This window comes from Macaca mulatta, chromosome 16 (genome assembly GCF_049350105.2).
Source record: "Macaca mulatta isolate MMU2019108-1 chromosome 16, T2T-MMU8v2.0, whole genome shotgun sequence".
NCBI classification, from domain to species: domain Eukaryota; kingdom Metazoa; phylum Chordata; class Mammalia; order Primates; family Cercopithecidae; genus Macaca; species Macaca mulatta.
In genome coordinates, this window is record NC_133421.1 from 79,681,840 (window position 1) to 79,708,764 (window position 26,925).

At 37.3% G+C, this 26,925-nt stretch overlaps 1 protein-coding gene across 4 annotated transcripts in view; it reads left to right on the plus strand.

The window, feature by feature from the left end:
- KCNJ16 (potassium inwardly rectifying channel subfamily J member 16) overlaps nucleotides 1-26,925 on the plus strand; it is a 170,664-nt gene that overhangs the window by 90,266 nt on the left and 53,473 nt on the right. The window contains exons 1-2 of one of the 4 annotated variants that reach the window (XM_015120218.3): nucleotides 20,743-20,814; nucleotides 22,091-22,166. The exons of 2 other annotated variants lie outside the window; for them this stretch is intronic. The gene's annotated coding sequence lies outside the window, so the exon portion shown is untranslated. Of the gene's footprint in view, nucleotides 1-20,648; nucleotides 20,815-22,090; nucleotides 22,167-26,925 lie in introns of those variants that run through there. One more of the 4 variants, XM_001083706.5, reaches the window with a different exon arrangement.

Consider the following 26,925-nt stretch of genomic DNA (forward strand, 5'->3'; position numbering starts at 1 on the left):
TTTAGAATTTCACAGATATCTAGGTGTCCTACGAGACCAACTGGACTGGACATCAGACCAAGATTCTGATAAAAGGGGATAAGAGAGATTAACCAGAGTAGGAAAAGTGCTTTTCTGAGCCAGAGATAACGAGAAACTTAAAGAAAGGGCTGAAGCAAGAAAGTTTAAGCCTGTGAGTAGGTAAGTAAAAAACTTAAAAGTTTTTGGTATAATACCAAACAAGATTTCCTTTTCTATCTATTGTATTAAATTAATGCTATCAGCTTTGGTCTAGATGCTTCTGTCTGAAGTATAGTGCCTGTATTATTGTCTTTGGAATAAATAATACGGTTTGTTCCTGAGTATTCATTTTTGTAATTAATTGCTTCAGGTTAAGCTATATCACAATTAAAGATCATTGTGAACCAAGTTCTACATTTAAAACATGAGGAAACTGAGGCTCATAGAGAAGAAATGACACTTGAAAGTCTCTCTGACAACCTATGCATTTAACATTCATATTTAACACTAACATTTTACACTTTTGCTGTTTTCCTTTGAGTGAAGAAGCCATCATGAATGATTGGTTTTTGTTTTTGTTTTTTTTGAATAGTCTTTAGTTTTTAGAACCATTTTAGGTTTGTAGCAAAATGAAGTGGGAGGTACACAGATTTCCTGCATATCTCCTGCCCTCAAACATTCATAGCATCTCGTGTTATCAAACATCCCCACCAAAGGGGTACCTTTGCTGTAACTGATGAACCTACACTGACATATCACTATCAAAGTCCACAGTTTTACATTAGCATTCATGCTTAGTGTTATACATTCTATGGGTTTGGACAAATTTATAATGGAATCTATCCATCATAATAGTATCATATAGAGTTGTTTCACTGCCTTAAAAATACCCTGTGCTTTGCCTGTTCATACTTCCCTTCCCCTACCTCCTGGAAAACACTGATCTTTTTTCTGTTTTCCAAAATCTCATATAGTTGGAGTCATGCAGTACATAGAATTTTCAGATGGGTTTCTTTTACTTAGTAATATGCATTTAAGTTTCCTCTACCTCTTAGTATGATTTGAAAGCCCATTTCTTTCTAGTGCTTAATAATATTTTATTGTCTACATGTACCACAGTTTCTTTATCCATTCACCTACTAAAGGACATCTTGGTTGCTTTGAATTTTTAGAAATTATCAATAAAGCTACTATAAACATTTGAGTACAGATTTTTGTGTGACATAAGTTTTCATCCCCTTTGGGTAAATACCGAGGGACTCAATTGCAGGATTATACGGTAAGAGTATGTTTAGTTTTACAAGAGACCACCAATCTGTCTTCCAAAGTGGCTGTACCATTTTGTGTTGGCACCAGCAATAAATCAGAGTTCCTGTTGCTCCACATTTTCCCCAGCATTTAATGTCAGTATTCTGGATTTTGATCATTCTAATAAGTATAGAGTGGCATCAAGTTTTTTAAATTTGCATTTCTCTAATGACATACGATATGGAGTGTTTTTTCATATGCTTATGAAAAAGCATATGATAGGTGGCTGTTTGATAAGGTGGCTGTTAAGTCTTTGGCTTTTTTTTCAATCAGATTGTTTGTTTTCTTATTGTTGAGATTTAAGAGTTCTTTGTATATATTGAATAATAGTCCTTTATCAGATATGTCTTTGGCAAAAATTTTCTCCCGGTATAGGAGTTAACTAGTTAACTAGTTTCTCCTGATGAGAGATCTTCTTAAGAAGACAAGAATGCTCTCCAGTGATGTCAAAATGCCTCCTTTCCCCTTCCCATGCCAGAAGCATGAGGGGATTTTTAATTTTTAAAATTTTTTTGCCAATATTTACCGTGAGAACTTGGTGTAACTCCTGGAGGCAAAACTCAAAAGTGTGTCTCTCCTCCCCTCAACCACCCACTCCAGGACTGGATCTCCCTAGAGTTTTATCTTTCGGACTTGTTTACACTGACCTCCAGAAATTCATCAATTGCAGTTCAGGTTTTCCTACTCAAAACTGATTCCCTTGGAGGTTTCTGTTCTACTAAGCTGTGATTTTTTTTTTTTTTTTTTTTTTAATTCACCTCTTGACTTATCCAATTTTGAAGGCAGCGGTTTGCCCTGTGCCCTCGCTTCTCTGATCGATCTAAGAGTTGTTGATTCTTCCGTTTCTTCATCCTTTTGTAATCAAGGGTTCACCTTGCCTACTGCCTGGACAGGGCAGGCGTATCAGGACAGTGGAACTGCAATAGAGGAAGAGTAATTCAAGCAGAGTCGGCTATGCAGGAGATCGGAGTTTTATTATTACTCAAATCAGTCTCCCCGATCAGAGTTTTTAAGGATAGTTTGTTGGGAGTACTGGTTGGTTGTGTTGAAGGTAAACTCATAGGAGGTCGAAGTGAGTTCTTGCTGGCTTACATTCCTGGGTGGGATTGCAGAACTGGCTGAGCTGTATTATCAGTCCGGGTGGTGTCATCTGGGTGGTGTCATATGCTACATCAGAATGCAGGGTCTGTAAATAGCTCAAACACTGATCTTAGACTTTACTATAGTGATGTTATTCCCAGGAGCGATTTTGGGGAGGTTCAGACTCTTGCAGTCAGAGGCTGCATGGCCCCTAAACCGTCATTTCTAATCTTGTAGCTAATTTGTTGGTCCTACAAAGGCAGACTGGTCCCCAGACAAGAAGGGGCTTTTCAGGAAAGTACTGTTATCCGTTTTATTTCAGAGTTTAAACTACAAATTCCTTCCCAAGGCTAGTTCGGCCTACACCCCGGAATGAACAAAGACAGTTTCAAGGTTAGAAGGAAGATGGGGTCAGTTAGGTCTGATCTGTTTCACTGACATAATTTCCTCACTTAAGATTTTTTGCAAAAGCAGTTTCACTTTGACATGTGGCAGCAACTTCCAAGCTTCTAATATGTTTCATAGGGCTGATTTTAGGTTTTTAAACTACAAGTTTTATTATATTTTAAAATGAGAGGTACATCTAAACGACAGGATTATTTTATATAGTATATATCTGATTATATCTTTAAATTATTAGACTTTGGAGTTTATTCCCTGAATCTAATATTTTTCATGTTATTATTTGATAGAGAAACGAATTAATCATATTATTAGAGCTAAGTCTCTGTCTGCAAGTAGGAAGATTAGATCATTTTAAACAGTTAATCCTTAAAGAGCTAGAGACCCAGGAGGGAAAATGTATTTGAAAAGTAAGAGCTTCTATGTCATTTGTTAAATCAACAGAAACATGACCTGAAGTTCCACCTAAAAACCTTAAAGCAAGTCCCAATTATTCTTAGTTTACAAGCTAAATTTAATTGAATTAAAAGCTCAAATTTTATTTCATCAAGAGACTCTTCCCATAATTTTTGGTAAGCTTCTAATCAGTATCAACCCTTAGCGTTTACCATGAATGCTGAAGGCTCACCGTGTTACATTTATCTCTTCTATTACAGATGAACTTTACAGGAGAGATCTTAAAACATGAATGTATTAGCATTTAAGTAGTCAGAGAATAATACACCAACCCAAGTAAGAGAGGTCTATGAAACTGTTTTGTTTGTTTCTATTGGTGGTGGTGGTGGTAAATTTAACATTACTAGCCACCAATTGATGGAGCCTGTGATTCTTCCAATGCTTCTCAGATAATAATATCTTTTGTCTTAATATATTTTCATCTTAATATTGCAGAAGATCTGGTGATGTTGTTGTGCTGGTAAGAAACAGAGCTCAGGTAGCCCACCTCTCTTAAACCTCTAAAAGTGTTTCTTACTTTTAAAAATATTTCTGGAGTTAAAAGTCCTGAGATGTATGGCTCTCTCTCAGTCTGAGAGACTCACTTACCTGAGCAAATACTTGAAATTTTTTCTTAAATGCAGAGCCTCAGTAGGAAGATAATGCATCAGTCAGGTGTTGCCCTTACTCTGACGGAGGCTTCAGCTGTTAGGAAATTTACCATTCTAACTTCTCACTATTGGAATTGCTGGGTCATGCACAGAAGCAAAACCCTTTAGATTGCTTTCATACTCTGTTGGCAGTACTGTAGCCCTGACTTATGATTCAGCTGTTACATTTTCTTTTGCAACTGGAGAAAATTGAAAAATGCAACTTCATAATATCCCTCCACTCAATGTTGTCAATGACACTTACCAACTCTCAGTTACTACTTAAGACTTAAAGGTGCAAAGGCAATTTCATTTTGGGGCTTTGCTACTCTTTTTCAGCTGACTCTCTAAAAGCCTCTTTCTTCTCCAGATGCAGGTGTCTTGTTGCTGAATATCACACTTCTAGTGGGGGTGGATCTTTGAAACTGGGTCTGTGGACTTTTCTCTCTTACCATGAGCCCTCTGACCCCTGCAGCATTTTTCCTTCCTTGGAATTCTTGCACAAACAGGAGTGATTGATTTCTGAAATTCAGACTATCCAGTTTGATCGTTTTAATCCTACCACAAAATCATGGCTGCAATAGGAAACTTTATTTAAGATATATCAGCCAGAATTCTAAAGAAAAGTTGGTCTTCATTTAATTCTTTTAAAGTCTTGGAAGGTATCTAATTGCAACAACCAACCATTGAGATCTCATTTTATTTTTCTGAGTCCTGAGAGCAACATAGCAGGCCTTCAAAACATATTAATCTTGAATAGAATCAATAAATAATAAATGTCATTTTTAATAGACTGGAAAAATGTGGATTCTCTTGCAGTGATGTAACCATACCGAAGTATGACGTTGTGTTTTTGTGTGATGAGAGTAATTGAAGAGCAGAGGGCAGGCTGCAAAATGCAGTCAAAAAGCAGGCTTGCCTTCAGCAAATGAGAAGCTTATAGCTTTGCCTTCATGGCATAGTAAAAAGATTAGACAAAATCAGACTGAGGAAGAAATTTCTATCTCACAGTGCCTGCCCACTTTCTGAGAAAGGATATAGGATATAGTAATCTCTTGGTATCTATGGAAGATTGGTTCTGGGGCCCTTGGTGACTTTAAAATTTCAGGATCCAAGTCACTCATAAAATGGCATATTACTTCTGTATAGCCTACCCACATCCTCCCACGTTTTTTTTTTATAAATAATCTCTGGATTACTTACAATGGAAATGCTGTATAAATAGATGTTATACTGTGTTGTTTTTTATTTGTATTATTTTGTTGTATTTTTGTTTTTATTTTATTTTGTTTTAATATTTTTGCTCTGAGGTTAGTTGAATCTATGCATGCACAACCCATGGATACACAGGGCCAGCTGTAGTTGCGAAATAACATATGCCCAATTTTGTCTTAAGAACAGGCATTAATTCACAGGAAGGACAACCAAAGGTCCTTTCTTCGTTTGTTTTTGTATGTATTTAAGAAGTACATATTGAGCACCTGTTTCCTCTCAGTTACCATGAAGGCTTAGAGAGACAGGAGGGTGGGTGGTAGATACCAAGATGATAAAGACGGGACCTTGAGGAGTTCATAGTATGATGGGGGAAGAGAGATATGCAAAGAAATCATCAGAATTTGTAGTTACAAATGTGATACTTGAGCCTGAACAATGTGCTCTGGAAGCACATTTTGCCTGGGAAGGAGCAGGAGTGAGTTTATGAAAGATGCACGGGTCTCTAGTAAGTGACTGGTTCAGTATATTTAATGATTCTAGGCTTTAGACCTTTTCAATTAGGCAAACAAACTAATCCATATGTAAGAGATACACAATACAAATTTTGCCCAAATATTTTCATACTACAGATGTGTTCTAGCCACTATGACAAACCTTTCATTTTAACTGAGACTGGGGCAGGGTGGAGCAGCTGAGCCTTATAAATGTAAAACTGGGGAACAGTAGGTGGTGTGAGACTATAGACCTCGAATCTTCATGAGTTCTGGTCTCAGGTAGATTAAATTAATTCAGTGATGTAGAAGTAAGAAGAAATAAAGTCTGACTTCTGGAAATGACTCAACAGTTTAACAACAAACTTTCACTCAAATCTGTAAGTATCTATTCTTATTATAAATGATTCTTGTAAGGTTTAAGGTGTGGAGATTCCCACCTCACTGGCCGCCGTTGTGTGTATGTATTTTGAAATTCTATCTAGACCTCAGCCAGACTTTTAGGAAATTTACAAGGGATCACTGGGACAGGAGAAGACAAAGACAAGAAAGAAAAAGAGAAAGAGGACAGTTTTTCTAGGATAGAGCAGATTTTGTTCTCTTGGTCCTCCAGGCTTTTTCTCCCTCCTGATGATTTGTAAAAACCCACTTTCCTGAAATGCATGGACCAAAGTACTGCAAGAAAGTAGAGGACAAAATTGAAACGAATTTGGAGTGAAACTGGATTACACTGGATTATGCCTACTAGATGTGACAAAATTGTAACTCTAATTCTGAATTCTAGTTATCTGACTCTCTAACATTCCACACTGATGATCCTGAATAGTAGAAAATATATAGACAGAATTAAAAAAAAAATTTGAAGTGGACTTATGTGTGTTAACGGGTTAATACATGAGAATCCTTTGTGTTTTCAAAGCAAACTTGCATGAGTTTCAAAATATTGTAACTAGTAGCTAATGTTAAAAATATTATCACATCTTTTAACTCAGTTACTTTCACTTGAAATGTAAATGTTAATGTATTTCTAACTTTCAAGCTGATAAGTAACTTTTTTCTTTCCTTCTTTCCCTTCTTTCCTTCCTTCCTTCCTTCTTTCCTTCCTTCCTTCCTTCCTTCCTTCCTTCCTTCCTTCCTTCCTTCCTTCCTTCCTTCCTTCTTCCTTCCTTCGTTCCTCCCTTCCTCCCTTCTTTCTTTTCTTCTTTTCCTTCTTCCTTTAAAAAAAGTAAGGTAATAGCTGGGCATGGTGGCTCATCCCTGTAATCCCAGCACTTTGGAAGGCTGAGATGGGTGGATCACCTGAGATCAAGAGTTCAAGACCAGCCCAACCAACATGGTGAAACCCCATCTTTACTAAAAAATACAAAATTAGCCAGACCTGTTGGCACATGCCTGTAATCCTAGCTACTCAGGAGGCTGAGGCTGGAGAATCACTTGAACCCAGGAGGCGGAGGCTGAAGTGAGCTGAGATTGCGCCATTGCACTCCAGCCTGGGCAACAAGAGCAAAACTCTGTCTTGAAAAAAAAATAAACTAAAATTTTTAAAAATAAATAAAAATGGTAGAATATTGAGGTTGCTAAGCCTTTAAGGTTTTTCAAAATGGTGACAGTTATTTTTGTTTCATGCTTCAGAAAGATGCCCCATTACCATGAAATCAGGTTTTCTATGGCAGTTTGCCTATATTCCCTCAGGTGTTTTTTTAATAAAAGCAATCCATCAAAGGGATAATTAAATGTGGTTTATTTGGAAATGAGCTCACAAATCAGAAACATATTTGCCTGGACCATATATCCTGATCTATTTTTTCCTCATGAAATTTGGTCATTTTACCCATGAGTACGATAACATAGCCGGGCACGGTGGTTCACGCCTGTAATCCCAGCACTTTGGGAGGCCGAGGCAGGCGGATCACGAGGTCAGGAGATCGAGACCATCCTGGCTAACATGGTTAAACCCCGTCTCTACCCAAAATACAAAAAATTAGCCGGGCATGGCGGGCGCCTGTAGTCCCAGCTACTTGGGAGGCTGAGGCAGGAGAATGGCAAGAACCCAGGAGGCGGAGCTTGCAGTGAGCCAAGATTGTGCCATTGCACTCCAGCCTGGGTGACAGAGCAAGACTCCGTCTCAATAAATAAATAAATCAATATAATAACATTTAGTAACATAGCTTGGGTAATTGAATGCTAAAGTAAACAGTCTCGTGAGATTTAAAATTTATAATTGACATTGTTTGACCGGAAGTAACCCTCTGGGGAAGTCACCATACAGGATTGTTGTTATTAAAATATAGTTAAGGAACAAATGAAGCTGGGCAACTTTTCCTGCAGATTTTGAAGTGAGAATGAACATCCCTTTCCAACCTCATAATTCTTTGTCTTTACTGAGATCTTCTCAAGTTCTTAAATTTCAACCTGTTCTTTATAGTGTCACATGAAAGTGCCATTAGGGTAATCCCATAGAACCAGTTCTTGACTTTCTTTTTTTACAATGATACTGTGGTTTGGGTGTTGAGAACATCCAGGCACTTCCAAATCAGTATCAGTTTCAAGGGCTCAAAATCGTTCCAGGAAATGAATCAAGTGCCCTGTGTGACCTCCAGTAAGCGTGCTTATTTCAAGAGAGATTGGTGTTTTCTCGCGACTAACCCTGCAGATGACTTCGGTGACAACATAAGCCCTGTTCCAACACTCAGAGGAAAAGAAAGGTTTTCAAGAAATGGCGAGAGTTGAACGAAGAAAAATGACTAACACAACGCGTTGGCCCACTCATGGTGAAGATGAGACTTAAAGGAAGTTTGGCTCCTGCTGCTTCCTACTTCCTTTCAAAATAATTGCAACATCTAGGAAAATTAACATTCAGTCAATTCCTGGGCTCTGCCAATGTGCATTTTCCTCTTTACAGAACACCTAAAAAAATAATTTTAAGTCCAGAGTACATTTCTTGCTTAGATTAAAGACACCGACCAGGTCATTTCTAGTCTGCCCCAGGTACTATATGCAAAAGGATGGGAGTGGGAGGGAGAACGCTGATGAAGAGAACCTGGCACCCTTACTAGCTGTGTGCCTTTGAGGTTAACTTTTTTGGGCTAATATTTGTATTTGTAAAATGGGAGTGATGATTTTGTATTTACTTGCAAGGAGGGTTAGAAGGATTAAGCAAGATAACACACACAAGGCACGTAGCAGACTGCCTGACACTTAGCAAATGCTACATAGGAGATAGCTGCTATTCATAGCTCGACATGATAATTTCCTTGTGGAATTTTCTCCCACTGACTCCCCTTTTTTACTCAAACAACTTGCACTTATATTTAGGAGTTTCAGCTGGCTTTTCTCACCACGAGGCTCTTCTCATTTCTTACCCCTTCTGTCCCAAGGATCTATACACATGTCACCTGTCACAAGCTTAGAACTGAGGAGACATGAGTACTTTGGGCTGATTACACTGTTTTTTGCTCTCCTCCAAATACTGATATCTGAGGTGGACCAAATGAGTGGGCTTCAGACCAGGCTATCAAATCGAATACACAGTACAATTCAAAGTTTCTGCCTCTGGAATCCCTATAGCTCATTTATCTGTAGCTCTTTTTCTTTCTTTCTTTCTTTCTTTTTTTTTTTTTTTTTTGATAAATCACTTTAGACAGTATTATAGGCCGGCCATGATGCAGTACTCTAATAGCTTGGTTATGTTGGTAATTACAATCATATGAGACAAAGTCTCTCATGTAGCATATGACAACAGTAACCCAATAAGGGCAGGGCATTGGTAATTTGAGTTCCCATTTTAAAAAGAATCTGATTTAAAAAAAAAAAATTCCCCTTGTCTGCCTAAAACTTTAGAAAGCTCATGAGCAATCTTGGGAGATTTGGGATAGTTACTCAATCAAACTTCAGGTTTTGATAATTTCTAGTATTCAAGAAAAAAAGAAAAGTGACTCTTTAGCCATCTATGGTTTATGAAAGTGAATTGTGTTTCGTATTTCAATTTGTCATTCTGACAAAGCAAAATATATTGCTTTCATAAAGGGAATGGAAACATTTGTCTTCAAAGAATATAGGTAAGACATCAATGAAATCTTGTCTCCCTGTATGAAACATATACCGATTTCCTTTCAATTCTAGAAAGCAAATATCGCATTCACATACTATACTCATTTGGCAGGACAAGCAAAGTTCCCCAGGAAGGACCAGGGGTGGTTGATAGATAGATATTTACGGATTTATACTTTTTAAAAAAATTCCTAAATGTTGTGAAGTTTTAAAAGTTCTCTAAAGTTTTTTTCTTTTTCTTTTTCTTTTTTTTTTTTTTGCGACGTAGTGTCACTCTTTTTGCCCAGGCTGGAGTGCAATGGTGTGATCTCAGCTCACCTCATCCTCCTCCTCCTGGGTTCAAGCGATTCTCCTGCCTCAGCCTCCTGAGTAGCTGGGATTACAGGCATGCGCCACTACGCCTGGCTAATTTTGTATTTCTAATAGAGACAGGGTTTCTTCATGTTGGTCAGACTGATCTTGAACTCCTGACCTCAGGTGATCCGCCAGTCTCAGCCTCCCAAAGTGCTGGGATTACAGGCGTGAGCCACCGTGCCCAGCCTTATTTTCTTTTTTAAAAATGGCAAAGTAATCTTGTTTGGGAAGTTTATGAACATTGAGAATTTGTTTCCTCTGTTTTTGTGTGTGTCTGTGTGTGTGTGAGAGAGATCCTAGCCCTGACTTTCTCCCCTGTTCCTCATCTATCATCCTGTCCAGATCAATTCATGGATTCTGTCCCTGAATGGGACAGCTTCCCGTTGCTTTCTGTCTGTAGGCCTTCAGATAAAGTATCAAGAGACTGAATCTGTTAGTGGGTCTTTCAAAACTCTGCTTTTATTTTCAAAAGTCGATATTCGTTTGATTCTATAGAGGTGTTGGGATTTTCTCCTTGTTTTCATCTTGGCTCTCTGTTTCTGCTTTGACATAAAAGGGATATTCTTAAGTGGCTATAAAACTAATGCATATTATTAACACAAAACATTTTCAGGGACACAGGAAGTTTTGAAAATGACCTTTGGTACTGGTAATCTTAGCCAATTCCTCAGGAATCAATTTAATCATGGAAGGGATGTTTACAAGAAAATCTGCCGTGTACATACGTGTGTGCGTGTTTTATAGGTTGTTTTCTTTGGTTAGCATTAAAAACATGATGGAAAAGAGGCCAAGCGTGGTGTGGGTGTTCCTGTTGTTTTATATATACATTGGATCCTTGTAAAAGACTTTAGGAAAAGTGAGATTCCTAGACAGAGAAGATTGTAAATCTGCACATGGCTGAAAAACCAGATGAGATATATTGAAAAGCATTTACTTTGGGTGTTTTATGTAAGTGAACTGGTGCCACAGAATTGAGGGAATAAAGCCCACAACACAAGAACCACCACCACAGCAACCAAATCTAACTTTAGATGAGCAAAAAGGAAAGAATGTTTCATGGGTAAGATAAATTTCCTGGAGTGTAACACTGGTGAGCTGATACGCTCTAGAATGGTATAACTGAGATCTGAAACAAATAGCAGAATTAAAAATTGAAGTCTAGGATAAAAGATGGAAGATGCGTTGGAAGGATAACATAATCTAGTCAGTAAGGCACTCCATGTATAAGAATAAAAGAAACTCTTGAACAACTTCTTTGGCTACCGTATATACAGTATTACTGTGGAAAGGTGAAAATATATAAAAGTAGAATTATTTGTATGTCTGCAAAACACCAAACAGGTTTTTGACAATCTCCATGAAGTTTTAAAAAAAAAGTTTCACTCTTCATTTGACTGTTTAGGCATTAAATAGTTATAATCCAAGAATAGAGTCAATTATACTATAAGACTTGTTTTTAAAATGCAAATTACTTCCAATCCACTTGATATAGGAGGGAACAATTTGAACATGTGTCTGCTTGAGCATAGCATAAAATTTGAGCCAACTTTCTAATTTGCCAATGTGAAATTTTGCCTCTGAGAGTAAATGCAATAAAATCTGCACCCAGCTCAATTGATCTATGTAAGAATACACGCAGAAAATCAATCATCTCCCAGCCACCTCAGTTCACAGTGCGGTATAAGCTCACCCATCCTGGTGTTACAAGTTTCCATCAGATTTCAGACAACTTCACGATAACTCAAAAACAGCAAACATTTCTTCCAGTGCCTACTTCCATGAGTAAACTTCAGTTTTTTCAAGGCAAATTGTCGTATTTATTATAGTATCTATGCATTTCTTAACAATGACCATGTGCAAAACTATGCTACCCTTTTCATTAGGTTCTTATTTTTTATTATTTATTATCATATTTTTTTATTTTTAATTTTTTAAGAGGAAGAGTCTCACTGTGTTCCCAAAGCTGGAGTGCAGTGATAAGATCTTAGCTCACTGTAGCCTCAAACTCCTGGGCTCAAGGGATCCTCCCGCTTCATCCTCTTGAGCAGCTGGGACCACAGGCACCATCATGCCCAGCTAAATTTTATATGTTTTGTAGAGAGGGAGTCTGCCTATGTTGCCCAGGCTGGTCTCAAACTCCTGGCCTCAAGTGATCCTCCCACCTCGGCCTCTCAAAGTGCTGGGATTACAGGCATGAGCCACCATGCTTAGCCAAGGTCCTTATCTTTTTAAAAAATGTACTTCTGGTAACATTGTTGAGTGTTATGCTCCCAATTCTGTTTTGTGGAAAGTCCTGTGATTTTTACTGAAGATGATGCATAGTATGGTAATTTTGGGGACCACTATGTCACGTTATAGTGGAACTAACAGCGTAACTCACTGAGAGCAGTGTGCTGACAGAAAAGAACACATGGGTGACAAGCACACGAGACACCAAACACTTTAATGTGCCAGGACTCTGAGCCCTGCAAGTGCTATTTTCTATGAAATAGGATCTCTTCTCCACCCTCACTACAGTAGCAAGAAAATCTCAACATGCTGCTTTGTCTTTTTTTTCAAATTTGTCCTCTGGTCATTGTATTCCTAATGCCCCCATGGTTTTTATTTACCTAGGATGAACCTAACCAGTTGGCAGTGCCTCATACTCTGTGATGGATTTTCCGAAGCCCAAATGTACCATTTTCTTGTCTTTTCAAAGAGAGCCACACAGGAAGGAAAACAAGAAATTCAACTTTTAAGCTGGGCTATTCATGGCCTTTGCTAAATCCTGGCAGAATTTCACAGTTTTTCATTACGATTCATCTCACTGATTTCCTAATGGAATGAACTGGCCTTTTCATTAAGGCCATAGGAAAGTGGAGCTGAGTTACCCAAGTCATTAAGTGTTGTTATCTGATGAGTGAAAAATGGATTACTTTTCAATGTGCATTTGGGGAGCTGTGTGTGTGTGTGTGTGTGTGTGTGTATGTGTGTGTGTGTTTCCACTAGATTCCATTTTGTGAAAATTGGTTCAAGTGGAAGGAGAAGGTTAACCTTACATGTTCTGTTCTGCTGGGATATTATATGGCTTTTGGCTCTTTGGGCAGGCAAAGAAAAATTGGTGGGCTCAGGAATCAGAAACGCAGGGCTAACAGTCCTATATCTCACTTTCAATAAAGCCTAACATTTTACCTGCTCGAGAACATTCTATTCATTTAAACAACTGGAGTGTTATTTCATTAGTTTCTTAGTTTTTCAGTTAAAGCAGACACGTGCACACATCACACACATATGCATGCACTGTTGTGTGGTTTTTTTTTTATCACCCCTCCCTCCACAGAGATATCAATTTGCATAAGAGGAGAAAACAAATTCATTTAAACCCCATTCTAAATTCAGTATTAGAAATGTAATGATCTGTAACACTGACCTTTTTAAAATACTTTGTGGATAAACCATTGATTTTATTTGTTCTAAATTTACTTTAAAAGACCTGTTTTGTAAATCACTAAAACTCACGTATTTTATTTACCTATTTGGGATAATATTAAACATAATCTTTGAGGGTGCTATTTTTGTCTATTATAGTTTTATTCTATAACATAGATTGAACTGTTTTCATATCCAATTCATTTTCATTAAATTTTTAAATGGTAGTGGTTTAGGCTTGGGATTAGATAATATATAGCCCATTTGATATAACATTAAGGCATCTTTATTAGAAGTAAATAATTTATCACCCAGGTGCTTAGTTTACAGAATACTAAATATTTACATATTTGATAACATGTAAATCAAAAGCTAAATAAAAATATTTTAATTTGCCATCTTGTTATTTTAGCATTATATAAACACATTTGCAAAGATTTTAATGTTTTAAAGTGAATTAAACATACATACACCTAACCTCTTATCTTTCTACCAATCCTTAATATGTATATATCTGAAATAGTAGTGTGTGGGGTGTGTGTGTGTATGTGTGTGTTCATGTGTGTGACAGACAGTATATTATGTTTTTTGAAATGCAGAGATTAGGATAAAGGAAATCATAAATGCAAAATAAATTCTCTAGAATAATTGTATGCAGTCATTTGTCTATACAATTTTGTTAAGTTTGGCTCATTCATTTTTTTTGTCTCATGCACAAATCAGAGCAAATAGTTAAAACATGAAGTATGTTCTTTCCTAAGTTGGATTGTGGTTTACAAGCTATTGAAACAACTGAACATTATAAATATAGCCAGTCAATTTGTTGGGGGCTAAAAAAAAAAAGAAGGAAAAAAAGAAAATTGAAGTTCTATTTTATCTCCATGCAGCACAATACAAATCCACAACCAAATTCAGGATTTCTGAGCTTGTAAAATATGAACAGTAACTCTTTTCATTCTAGCCTACCTAGATCTATATTTTAATCAATGTAATATTAGCAACCTGTGTAGATGACAATGAGATGAAGATGTGCAAAAATATACCCAACGGTTCCATTTTGAAGAGTCATAATTAATGAGAACACTTACATTTGGGCAATAGCATATGAAATTATAAGACTATATAAGTGTGACTATATTTTTTTGTTGTCAAATAGACTGTGTCTACATGAATCCAATTCAACCACCTATACTAAATATTCAAATGGCTACATTAATCTTTTTTAAAAAGAAACAATGTATCAGTCTTTTTGCCTTTGTATAAATATAGCATCTTATATAGATTCATTCATTCCTTAAATATATATTTATTGATCACATGTTATGGGGCTGAGCCCTGTGCCAAACTTTGAGTATTCTGTGTGGAAGAAAAATAAGACAAAATTTATGTCCTTATTTATGTAGTTTCATTTTATTGTAATATGCAGGAAAGAAAGAAAACAATTGTACATTTAGAAGAGATAATAGAGGGCATCCAACCGTTTTATTTTGCACAGTAGAAAACTAAGATCCAAAGAAATAGTGTCTTGACAAGGGTCAAACATCTGGTTAGTTCTGTTCGCAGGAGAATTCCATTTTCTGATTTTTCTCTAGTGATGTTGCCCCTATGCTTGGCTGCTTCTACCTAATTGATGCCATTGAAGAATTTCCTTCTGAAGAAGTGAAAAATCTTCAGAATAAGTAACCCCCGCATACTCTGATAAAGAAAATTCAGAGCGCTCTGTGACTCCCTGTTTCTCCTCTTTTGCTTACTTTTGTCAGCTGTTAAATAACATAAGGACATTTTATTCCGTTTCCTTCTGCTTAGCTCTCCCTCTACCAGCTACTTCCAGCACTCATTAACTTATTCCTTCTAACTTACTCCTCACTTTTCCACCCCTCCCCTCTCACCTACTGTCTTCCAGGCAAATGTGTGCCATATATGGGTCAGATACACATTTCAGAAAAAGTCTGCTTCAGTTTTAGAGAGATGTTATTAGTGTATGTAACTGAACATGTTACTGTAGACATCATCTTAGATACACTGTTTCATTGGAAATGACATCAAGTTACCTAAATACCTTTCGGTCACATTTTGTGCAAGCCATTAGCTTTAGAAAACTAATCTCATCGTTTAAAAAAATCCTCATTAAAAAATTGAATACATTGTTTTCTTTTTGAAAATGCTGAACTGAATTGCTCCTTGGAAAAACAAATTTGAGTTAATTATTTTTCCTTTATCTTCTGCACCTTCTATGCATTTTGGAGGGCTTGGAGCATAGTAAAATACAGAGTCCTTAAATTAAACAGAAGAAAAAAAGGAAGGAATGAAGGAAGGATGGGAGGGAGAAAAAAAAGGAGGGAGAGAGATGGGAAAGGAATAGAGAAAGGCAGCCAGGCAGACCAAAAGAGACTTACTGTAGGAATCAAAGCTGTAGCTCTTGTTACAACATGAGACATTCTGATTTGTGGTTTGATGGACTAGCTGTGTGAACTTTATCTTTACAAAAGGAAAAAAGTCTGTTTGCATAAGCAAAGGCATCACATTTCAATTATATTCCCTTTGGAGATTCAAAAGTTCTCAATTTCTCCCTCCTCCAAATACAAACATAAACTCAGTCAGGTTTCTCATCAGCAGAGGAGAAGTTGAAGAACACGTGACTCTGGTAGACAAAACAAGAAGATATACAGCTCAATGGAAATGTCTAGATTTTGAAAAATACCTGATGTGGGGGAAAATTAAAAGAGACGGGAATGGAAAATTCCTTTGCTGGCTTCCTGTTCTCCTTCCTGCTAAGGTGGGATTAGTTACCAGCTGTCAAAAGAAATATCACTTTTAATTCTTATTTTAGGGGGAAGAAAAGCATTAGAAAAAGCTATCTTGGAAGGGAGTGAGGCAATAAGAATATTCATTTTTGCAATTCATTCCTGAGGTTTGAAAGAGCACAAGTTGGGAAGAAAAGGATTATGCCTTCTATGAAAAGTTAAGAACGGAGGACGTGATAAAAGCAGATTAATCTCCTTTAAATACCTCCTAATAAAATAGTCAATGTGGTAATGAAACCAGTTATGGGTTTGGGGCTTGAAGTATCCAAGTAATTATTTGAAATCTCTCCTTGGATAGCAAAAGAATTAATAAGAGCAAACTAGCCTTTAAAATGAGGGCATGTTTTGAAATGAAATCAGTTACCTTCGACACAATTCCTATTCCCATGGAAAGCATTTTTTTTTTCTTTTTTGAGAAGGATAACTTTTCAATTTATAAGCACTTCTTGCAGAAGAATAGAATTTACCTAATACTTGGGGATGCCCTTCAAATGCTGGGTCACATCTGGTGGATACATGATAGTTTATAAAGCTCTCTCAAGGTATGGTTTCAAGTAATCCCCAAAACGTAGCGTAGATCGTATCAGTCAATGTGGCTGTGATTGGAGAGTACTAAAAAGCCAGTACACATGCTCTAAAAATCTGCTTCACTCAAAGCTCCTGCATGTTGGGAATTCCATGGTTGGAAATGCATTCCTTTGCATTCAGACAAGAGCTCCTTGACTAGGGTTAAAAAGCAAGATTCAAAATTGTAAATCTGACTGAATCTCAACTTTATCTTAAGACAGTAGAGAAAATGACTGGAAATAATTTGACGAAAGAAAATTGAGACTTGTGATTGTTTTTTACTGCCCTCTTTGCACTCTTATTCATAGTATCTACAATAAACCTATATAACTTAAACATCCAGGAAAGATTTTTTTAAGGTATTCTTTCCATTTTCCCCACTCTGGGAGAGATAATGTAGCATGATTCAATGTATCAGATTCTTTCAAATGATACAGCCAATTTCATCCATTTTATTTAAATAATTGTTGAAGTACAGTACATCGTCTTAGGAAAATGCTGAATGGGAATTTTCATTTCAATCTTAGGAAAATTGCTCCTTGAGGAAGAAAACTCAAGTTCGCTCTTTTCCCCCTTTTCCTTCTGCCTCTGATTCCATATGGTCTGAAGGGTTTGAAACACAATAAAACACACAGAGCTCTTCAAGTGATCGAGACACTTCAGAGGAACATTTTGAGAACTGGGATCCTGAAGCAAGAGGACAACTCGGGCACAACCTAGTAAGGCTGTGGTATCAGGGCAGCAAGAGGGTCTTGGGACTCAGGAGAGATGGACGATGGACAGTGATAGGGAAGCTCATTAAGACAGTAAACTGAAGAAAAAGGTGAAGAAACCTCTAAAAGACAAACAGGTTTATTTTCCTAATACGTTTGTTTGCTTAATTCAGAAAAGCATTCATTGCTTAGTATTATTAGTACTGAATTCTAGCTTTCTGTTAGTCACTTGGTTGGACTCAAAGATGAATGAGGGAGTCAAGCATGATGACGCATGCCTATAGTCCCAGCTACTCCGGAGGCTGAAGCGGGAGGATTGCCTGAGTCCAGGAGTTCAAGACCAGCCTGGACAACACAGGAAAACCCCATCTGAAAACACACAAAAATTAAAAATTTAAAAAAAAAGATGAATAAGATTTAGTAAGTTCCTACCCATTAATATTTAGAGTTTAGTAAAGGAAATAAGACGTGCAACTAAAAGCTAAAATATATAGAATGAAAAACATAGTGCCTTTAAAGAGTATTATTCTTTATTATTATTTTTGAAATTATTTATTGATATTTATAGTAGGCAAGGAAAGAGTTAGTAAAAGGAATATTGAAGGAAAGATAGGATTTTAAGTCATAGAAATGCAGTTGACTTGGACTTAACGGTGAGAGGAAAATCATTAATCAGAAAAGAGGAACCTTCCTTTGGAGAAGAGTGGATTTTATGGCTTAGCTAGATTTTTTTTTCTTATTTTTTTTCTGTAAAGGGCCAGATGCAAAATATTTTAGGCTTTAAGGACCACAGTCTCTGTTGAGGTCTTGAAGGTCACTGAATTCTGTTGTGTAATATGAAGCCTTCATTGACAGTAAGTTAAAAAAAAAAAAAAAAAGATAGGCCTGTGTACCAATAAACATGATTTATAGACACAGAAATGTGAATTTCATATTATTTTCATGTCACAAATCTTCTTCTTTTAATTTCCCCCCCACTATTTTTAATTGTGAAAACCATTCTTAGCTTGGAGTCCTTACAAAAACTGGGGGCAAGTCACAGTCTTCCAATGCTGGAGTTAGAGTGTTCTCTCTAATAAGTAACCCCTTTGTACAATGTAACTTCCTCTTAGGCCAATACTGAAATGTCAGAACAGCAATACATTACAGATTATTGAAAAAGACAATTATTTATCACTTAGATTTCTACATTCAAGTAACAAATTCTTGTAATTTGACAAATCTTGAACATGCCACTTCAATTTGCCTCAGTTTCTCTTTCTGTTTGGGGGAGGATTAAAGTTCACAAAAGCTGAACTTCAGTGAAGTTAATTTTCAGTTAAGGTAGGCTGAGGAGGCATAGACATGTAACAGAAAAGCCAATCCAGATATCATTTTTATTTATTTGGCTTTAGAAAATGTTTTTCTACTTACATGTAAGTATGGGTGTGTCTGATATTCTGGGAATTTACTTCAAACAAAGAAATGAAGCCACGCAGTGACGATCTGACTCAGTTGGAGTTGGGAATCCATCCAGTTTCCCCATCTTGCCTCCTATCTTGCTCTTCTCCATGGTCTGTTTTTACGCTGTGTTTAGATGCCTCATCTTCTCAGATCAATCCAAACGCTCACCCACACAAAATCACCTTTCCTGAAATTGTTTTTGCAGAGCAGAGGGAGTCTTGTCAATTTTTGTGTTTTTTGTTTAAAAAGTCTTTTGGGATAGAACTCTAACAAAGTGTGCTGTGCTTTCAAACAAGGCAGTAATCGAGCAGCGTTAAGTGATAATATTGAATAACATCATGGATAAACCACAATGAGAGTTGCTGCAATTGTCATGGAAATGTAGGCATTTGTTTAGTCTTCAATTTTTTTTTTTTAACAGAAAAGGCAACCTCTGTATTCACGGCTTACCTGAGATTTATTGATGACTGAAAAGATAGGTCCTTTGGGGTGTTCAAACTCTTCTGCAGATATTGTGTAAGAAGCTGCAAAACAGGTCTTCCTATCGGAATGTGAATACCTTAGTGACAGCTAAGAGTTTGGAACACGAATTATCTATCTGTGGTAGGTGTTGTTGTTGTTGCTATTATCATCCCCATTGGACAGATGAGAAAATGGAGTAGCAGAAAGGTTAAGCAGCTTCTCAGTGTCACACAGCTAGTAAGTGGTGGTGCCAACATAGAAGTCCACTTCCTCAAGTGTGTATGCTTTAAAAAACAGAAACAAAACTCTAACAGCCCTCAAACAGCAAGAACCTAGAAAAGTCCTCTTAAATTTGCAGTGTTAACCAAGCCTGACGCGGTTCCCTAGATCCCCTGGCTGCCACTGCTCTGTGGAGTAAGGGAAAAAGTAATTCCTTGTTAGCATAACACTTCTGTTGAGCACTCCTGGACACAACTCCCCCAGGTTCTGAAGAGCTTCGGGTGGTTATTTCTTTAGTTCCCTATGGCTGCTTTTCACATTTTCTGGCTCTTTCTCTTGATTGTAGCATTATAAACGTACCTCTTCCTTGATCACTCACTTTTCTACCTCCTGGAGATAACTGACCACATGACCACCTCACCATTTTATTTAACCCATTAGGACTTACTGCCAGGCAAAACCCATACCACAGCGTGCATTGCATTCGCCATCTCAGTCTCTGATTCCTGGCATTGAGGAAAGGAAGACTTTCCAACCCCAGTTTCTGCCATCCATGTTGATTAGTCAGAGGGCTCATCAGCTGTGAACTCCAGTTCTGTGGAACTGTGCAGCACAGGACAAATAACCATTAAAGGTTTGGTAAATAAAAGAATGAATGGATGCTTAACTACCTGTCATTAGCCTGTCTCACTTTTCATCAGCATGCAATCCCAATCCTCAGCTGCTAAGATGTAGACAAACAGTTCTGATGAAAAGGATTTATTTGTACTGTTCCAACAGAGTCTGAAAACTAGCATGGGCATTTCCATAGGTCATCTCTCAACAATCCTGTTTGTAAATATCTGAGTCACTTACTGGCATCGTTGAGCGTATTTCTGGCCCAGCAAATCTTCTTCCTTTGTATCCCTGATCAAGTAAAACCTTGGTCAGGATATACTTGGGTGACCTTCACACTGTACCTCCTCCAGCGATACAGAGGTGGTGAGGTAATCGCTGCCACAGCTGACTGGCTATGGCTTGCTTGATAAGATGCCAGGGGCTACCTATGTAGATCCCAGGGAGGAACTGTAGGAACAAACCAGTGTCAATGGTTAACCCAGGTTCTTGGTGTCTGGAGCTTTTCTTTCCTTTATTATTAACTAAAGAGCATTCTTACTATTGCCCAGCTGAGAGCACCTAGCTCATAGATTCTCTGTGGGGACAGTGAATAAAGGTAAGTGCTATTATTGCTATGGATACAGCGTCATTCAGTCTATGTTTTGCTCTTGCTGGCATCTGTGTTTGGAGAGCAGCAACGCTCTGTTTCCAGCCAATGTAAATATTAATGATCAATTAAATGCAATGAAGATAATTTAATTTTTTATCCAACTGCTTTAAGTAGGAATCAAGCAGTGTGTCCTTAAATTATTTTGAAGCTTTGGTCAAAAGTAGTCTCACATTGGTGTTTACGGAGTCTGTTAAACAGCCCTTGCCTGCTATTATATTTGTAAATGTCTAAAAGTGGCTTTATTATATTCATACCATATGGAGTATTCTGTCATGTCTTTCAGAACCAGATTATTGCATCTTTATGCACTTATGAACATATAACTGCAAATATTGAAAAATATGTATTTTATGCCCCCTCCCTTAAAACACTCAGAGAAAATATACATTGACTAGTTTTTAGAGTTGTGTATAATCATTGAAAGGAAATAAAAGATCCATTTTTTCTGCATTTATTTTAACATAAATTGAAAGTGAAGAATTTTCTCCTTTTGTTTTCACCTTAATCCCTTTAAAGCTTTTTTTTTTTTCTCTTATCAATTAAAATCTTAACATTTTATTTTGAGTATTTATTCAGAAAAGTGTGAGCTTGTAAAAATTTGCTCTCTGGATGCCATGAATTCTCTAACATATATAATTGAACAGTTTCCCTTGTTGTTATATTTAGGTAGTAAATAATAACTTTTCTATAAGCCAGATGAATTGTGATCATGCATATTATATGGACTGAAAGGTCTTTAGAAAAAGAGTACTAGAGTATTTCTGCTAAATATTACTCCTATGGCTAGTGAGAGCCAGATTCTTAAGAATAAAAAAAATACATGAATGCACCTTTGTTACTTTAGTATGGGAAATGTAGACCAGCCACTCTTTATGTCAGATTTTAACCAATAAAGGAACATGAAGTACCCAAACCACAGCTGTTTTGCAGAATACGTTCAAGGAATTCCTGAAATTCAGCCAAAAAGAATTTAAAAGTGAACAAGGTCCAGAGTTCAATTCAAGTCAAAAGCAAGAGAGAAAGAGAAAGAGAGAGAGAGAGAGCTTGAGTAACTAAGAGATGTAATCCTGCTTAAGTTTATTTTTAGAACATGATAATTGTGATAAATCTAAGATTATTAGTCTCATACACAACAGGACCCTGATAACATTTGAAACTGGAAGAAAAGACTGCATTGGGAGGGGAATGCAATATTTGATTTTGATATGTTTTTCTCAACAAGAATTTCAACTTGGGAGAGAACAAGAGTCTTCGAGGATATTGAAAAATACGTGTTTCTTCTATTATATAGCTTAGTGGTGAGTACAAGTTAAGACTTGGATATAAATTAATTGAAAATTAGAAATGGAAAAAATGTATAATTTGAGGCAAAATATGTAAAGGGCATTGAAATCAATATTTGGCACCAAAACAATCCAGGTATTCTCTTTGTTAAATTAGTAAAGCCCACCACTTGTCCTTATGTAAGAACTTGAGTTCCAGCAGAAGAAGATCATTGGGAGCCATTTTCAAAGCTACCTCCCAACATTTTCCATTGATAAATGGAATGTCAAAGAAGTCTTCACTAAGGGGGTGATATTTAGCCAAAGACCTGGAGGTGGCAAGGAAGTGAGCCATGTAGAATCCTTGGAGAAGAGCAGTTCAGGCAGATGGAACAGCCCTAAAGCTGAGGTGTGCCTGGCAAGTTAACAAAACAGCAGAGGCCAGTGTGGCTGAAGCAAAATTGCAGGAGTGAGAGTAGCAAGGAATCCGTGAGGTCATTTAGATGTGCCATAATTTTTACCAATACAGATATGATTCTGCAAGCTACAAGTGTCAGAGAAGGTTTTGGAGGTTAGAAAAGACCATGGGAAGTGTAGATTTAGACAGGTGGAGAGATAGGAGTATTGTGGATGACAGGCTGATGATAGAAGTGAACAAATATAGATGTGAGAATGAGCAGAATTAGCGTAAGCATGAGAGCAAATGAAGACAGGCTCCTCCAGTGTACCCAATGGAGTAAAGAAAAAGGTTTCTGAACATCAAGGCTGTGCTGAGGCTAAGAACATGCTCACCAACATGAAACTTATAAGGGAAACACAAATCTCAACACAGAAGCCAGGCCCTCTGTAGCTCAAACCAGATGTTGTCAAGAGACAGGCAACTAAGAAATCTAAGTAAAAGTAGATTTTATGTACAGTAAAAAGAATTAGAAGTCTTTCTCCAAATGCCTCTTTCCTTATTAGGTGTTTTTTTGTTTTTGTTTTTGTTTTTTCCTTGAATTTTGGTGAGTCCATCCATCAGCTTTGGCATCTCCAAATGGTCCCCTTGCTGGAAACCATGGTAATAAGGACTCATCTTCTGAAATGTCTATGGGAAGTGAAAGTAAACTCAAATAGCTGATTCTTGGATAAATTTTTTAGGCCCAAAGTCCCAGCTTCAGAAAAACAAAATGATGGTTTATCTGAAATGCATTGCATGAGGTACTCTGAAATGCATTGCATGAAGAATGCTTTCCTGTACAAAGATAGTTACATTTTGCTTTCTTAGCTGGTTAGCCTCTGCAGACCAGGAGGAGAATTCTTTTTATCATTATGCTTTAGGCCCTATGGACTCTAGGCTTTGCAGTTCTTTCACTCTGTTAAGCACAAGGGGTGGATGACTTTATTTTTTGTATAGCTGCTTTTAAATGAAAAAGATAGGATCAGATTTTTTCCCTCACCTTGCTCCAGAAAGTTCTACTCTGAAATCAAGGATTTGGATGCAAAACATAACATTCTAATAGAGGCTTCTCACTATTAAATGCAACTTTTACCAGCTACCGTGGCTCTGCATTCTCCCCCTCCTAAAACTAGATCTGAAACTGCTGACAGGTGTATATAAGAAAATTTTAAAAACTCAATCATCTGGGGAAGAAACAGTCCCAAATTAGATCTATCCAACAACTCCGCATAAAAAAGGTGATTTTTACCTTATCATGTTCCAGAAAGATCACCTCCATTCCTAATTTTATTTTCCTTATACAAAAATAGCTTTAAAGACTCCAAGTGGTTACATGGCTTCAGATTGTATTTTGTAAGATTTGCTCTCCTTTTAAGTGAGAAACAAATATTCAGTTATCTTTTTTTTTTTTTTTTTTTTTTTTTAAGAAAAATGTGTGTTCTAGCAAACATGACCAAAAACACTTCTTATTTAGGTAAATTTTAATTTTTTATTATATCCCATTTTAAATCAGAGCCATGTTCTCACGCAATCAATAAACATTTATTAAGTGCCACTGTACTGGACAGTCTGGGGACAAAGATAACAAAGACCTGGTCCCTGCCCCAAGCCTGGCAGAAAAAGGCATGTCTGTAAATAATTAAGAGCCATGCAGTGATCCAGCACCATCATAACCTAAGGTACAATTAGCACACCAACCAATTGAACTTTTTTCCAGGAAGGCAAGAGGATGATAGCCAGGTTTGAGGCAGGTTAATATTGTCCTGGGCATGCTTGTGGAATTAAGAACTTTTAGGCCGGGCGCGGTGGCTCAAGCCTGTAATCCCAGCACTTTGGGAGGCCGAGACGGGCGGATCACGAGGTCAGGAGATCGAGACCATCCTGGCTGACATGGTGAAACCGCGTCTCTACTTTAAAAATACAAAAAAAAAACTAGCCAGGTGAGGTGGCGGGCGCCTATAGTCCCAGGTACTCGGGAGGCTGAGGCAGGAGAATGGCGTGAACCCGGGAGGCGGAGCTTGCAGTGAGCTGAGATCCGGCCACTGCACTCCAGCCTGGGCGGCAGAGCGAGACTCTGTCTCAACAAAAAAAAAAAAAAAAAAAAAAAAAACTTTTAGACACTGAAATACCATTTTCACTATGAACTCTATTACAAGATTTTCCACTGTCAGCAACTCTGACAGTTCTCTTAAAATGGTCTTTTTCTTCTCCTAACGTTTGGTTATTAGTCAAGGATCTCTAGAGAAACAGAAGAAACAGGATACAGGAGAGCGAGAGGGAGAAAAACACAGAGAGATCTTAAGGAATTGGCTAAAGCAATTATGGTGGCTGGCGAGTATGAAATCTGTAGGGCGGGCTGGTAGAAATTCTAGTACGAGTTGACATTGCAGTAGTGAGTTCAAATCTGCAGAGTATGCCTGAATAGGAAACTTGGACGGAATTTGTATGTTACACTTTTGAAGCAGACCTCCTTTCCCAGGCTCTTACGGGTTGCAACCGATTAGATAAGACCCATCTACATGATGGAGGATAATAATCTGCTTTTCTGAAAGTCTACAGATGAGAAATGTTCCTCACATCTAATATGTATCTTCCTAGCAATATCCAGATGGGTGTTTTATCAAACAACTGGGTACCATAGCCTAGCTAAGTTGACACATAAAATTAAACATCACGATAACAGAATCCAACTTCATCCTGATTGTCTTTTGCCATCCAGTTATTAGACATTATATGTTTCAAGCTTCCATTTCTGTAAGAGAAATTAAGAATCATACTTTAGTAATCATATAAGTATTAAATTTCATAAAATGGAGCTGCCTAAAAATGCCATCATTTGCGTATGGAAGCATCCATTAATTTAGTACAGCATTTTTATTTTATGATTTATTTTTATTTTTTTTTAGATGGAGTCTCACTCTATTGCCCAGGCTCGAGTGCAGTGGCACGATCTCAGCTCACTGCAACCTCCGCCTCCCAGGTTCAAGCAATTCTTTTGCCTCAGCTTCCCAAGTAGCTGGGATTACAGGCACCCACCACCACGCCCGGCTAATTTTTGTATTTTTAGTAGAAATGCGTTTTCACTGTGTTGGTCAGGCTGGTCTTAAACTCCTAGCCTCAAGTAACCCACCCACTTCGGCTTCCCAAAGCGCTGGGATTACAGGTGTGAGCTACCACATCTGGCAATACAGCATTTTTAATGCTATGGCTTTTTTGTAATGCAACTTGGTTAGAGAGAAAATGATTTTTTTTAATTGAGGTAAAGAGTAAGTTATTTTTGAGACACTGTGACATTGCTTCCTCTTCCATTAAAATCACTATCCATATCATATATTTTGGCTGTTATATAATTTCCTCCATGTTTCCATGCAGTTCACATGTATGAGTCCTGCCTCTGAATAACTGTGTTTACAGTAGTAGCAACATACCAAGATCTCTGAGAAACCATGAGAATAACATCGTATACCTTTTAGAAGCATTAATTTCACTCAATAACTTGGATGGGGAGTAAAAGAACTAAGTAATTTTACTGATAAACACTTTAAAAATTATTTTCATAATGCAGGTATGAATATACATCCAACAGTAAATATATCTTTATATTTAAGACTAAAATAAAAAATATCATAAGACTGTGGAATATTTTGAGCTCAGGCACAGTCATTTGTCCTTTATCCTCAAATACTCCCGGATTTCGGGTAGTAATAGGGGTAATGTACTCATTTCTCTTCTGCTTTGAAAGGTTTTTTCTAATGGAAAATTTTGAGAAGTACTATTAAAGGATGAATTTTGTGAGGGAAAATTCCTGGGTTTGGTTAGTACTTGATTAGTTAGTTGGCTCTGCCCCAGAAAAATATCTGCTCACCCACAAACTTGGCCAGTCTTTTCACAACTATGCACTCTCCTCATCTCATGTGAGGCTGAGCCGAACAATGGGTAATTCAGGACATTCTATCTCTACTTTGGGAAAATAATCTAAAGTAAGCTCACATAACAAGGTACCTGGCCTAATGGCTGGACCACAAAATTGTTTGCTAGATCTCTGATTCAAGGTTTTCCTATACTGAAGACAGCACATAGGGTCTGCTAAACTAGGACTTAGTAACTCTCACCAGTCAGCAAGCGCAAGGCACACTTAGCCATATCTGATGAATGAATTTGGTTCTTAGCTGACCTGTTAGTGTTCTTGCAGTCTGTTATTGAGTTCTATTTATTTATTTTATTGAGAAAGCAAAATCCTTCCCAGACTTGCAACCAAAATTTGGGAAAGTGCCAGAGTGTTAGAGATGATGAGTTATGCACCAGGACTGTCATATCAAGAACCCTCTTTATTTTTCAACTTGCCTTTCATTTGGA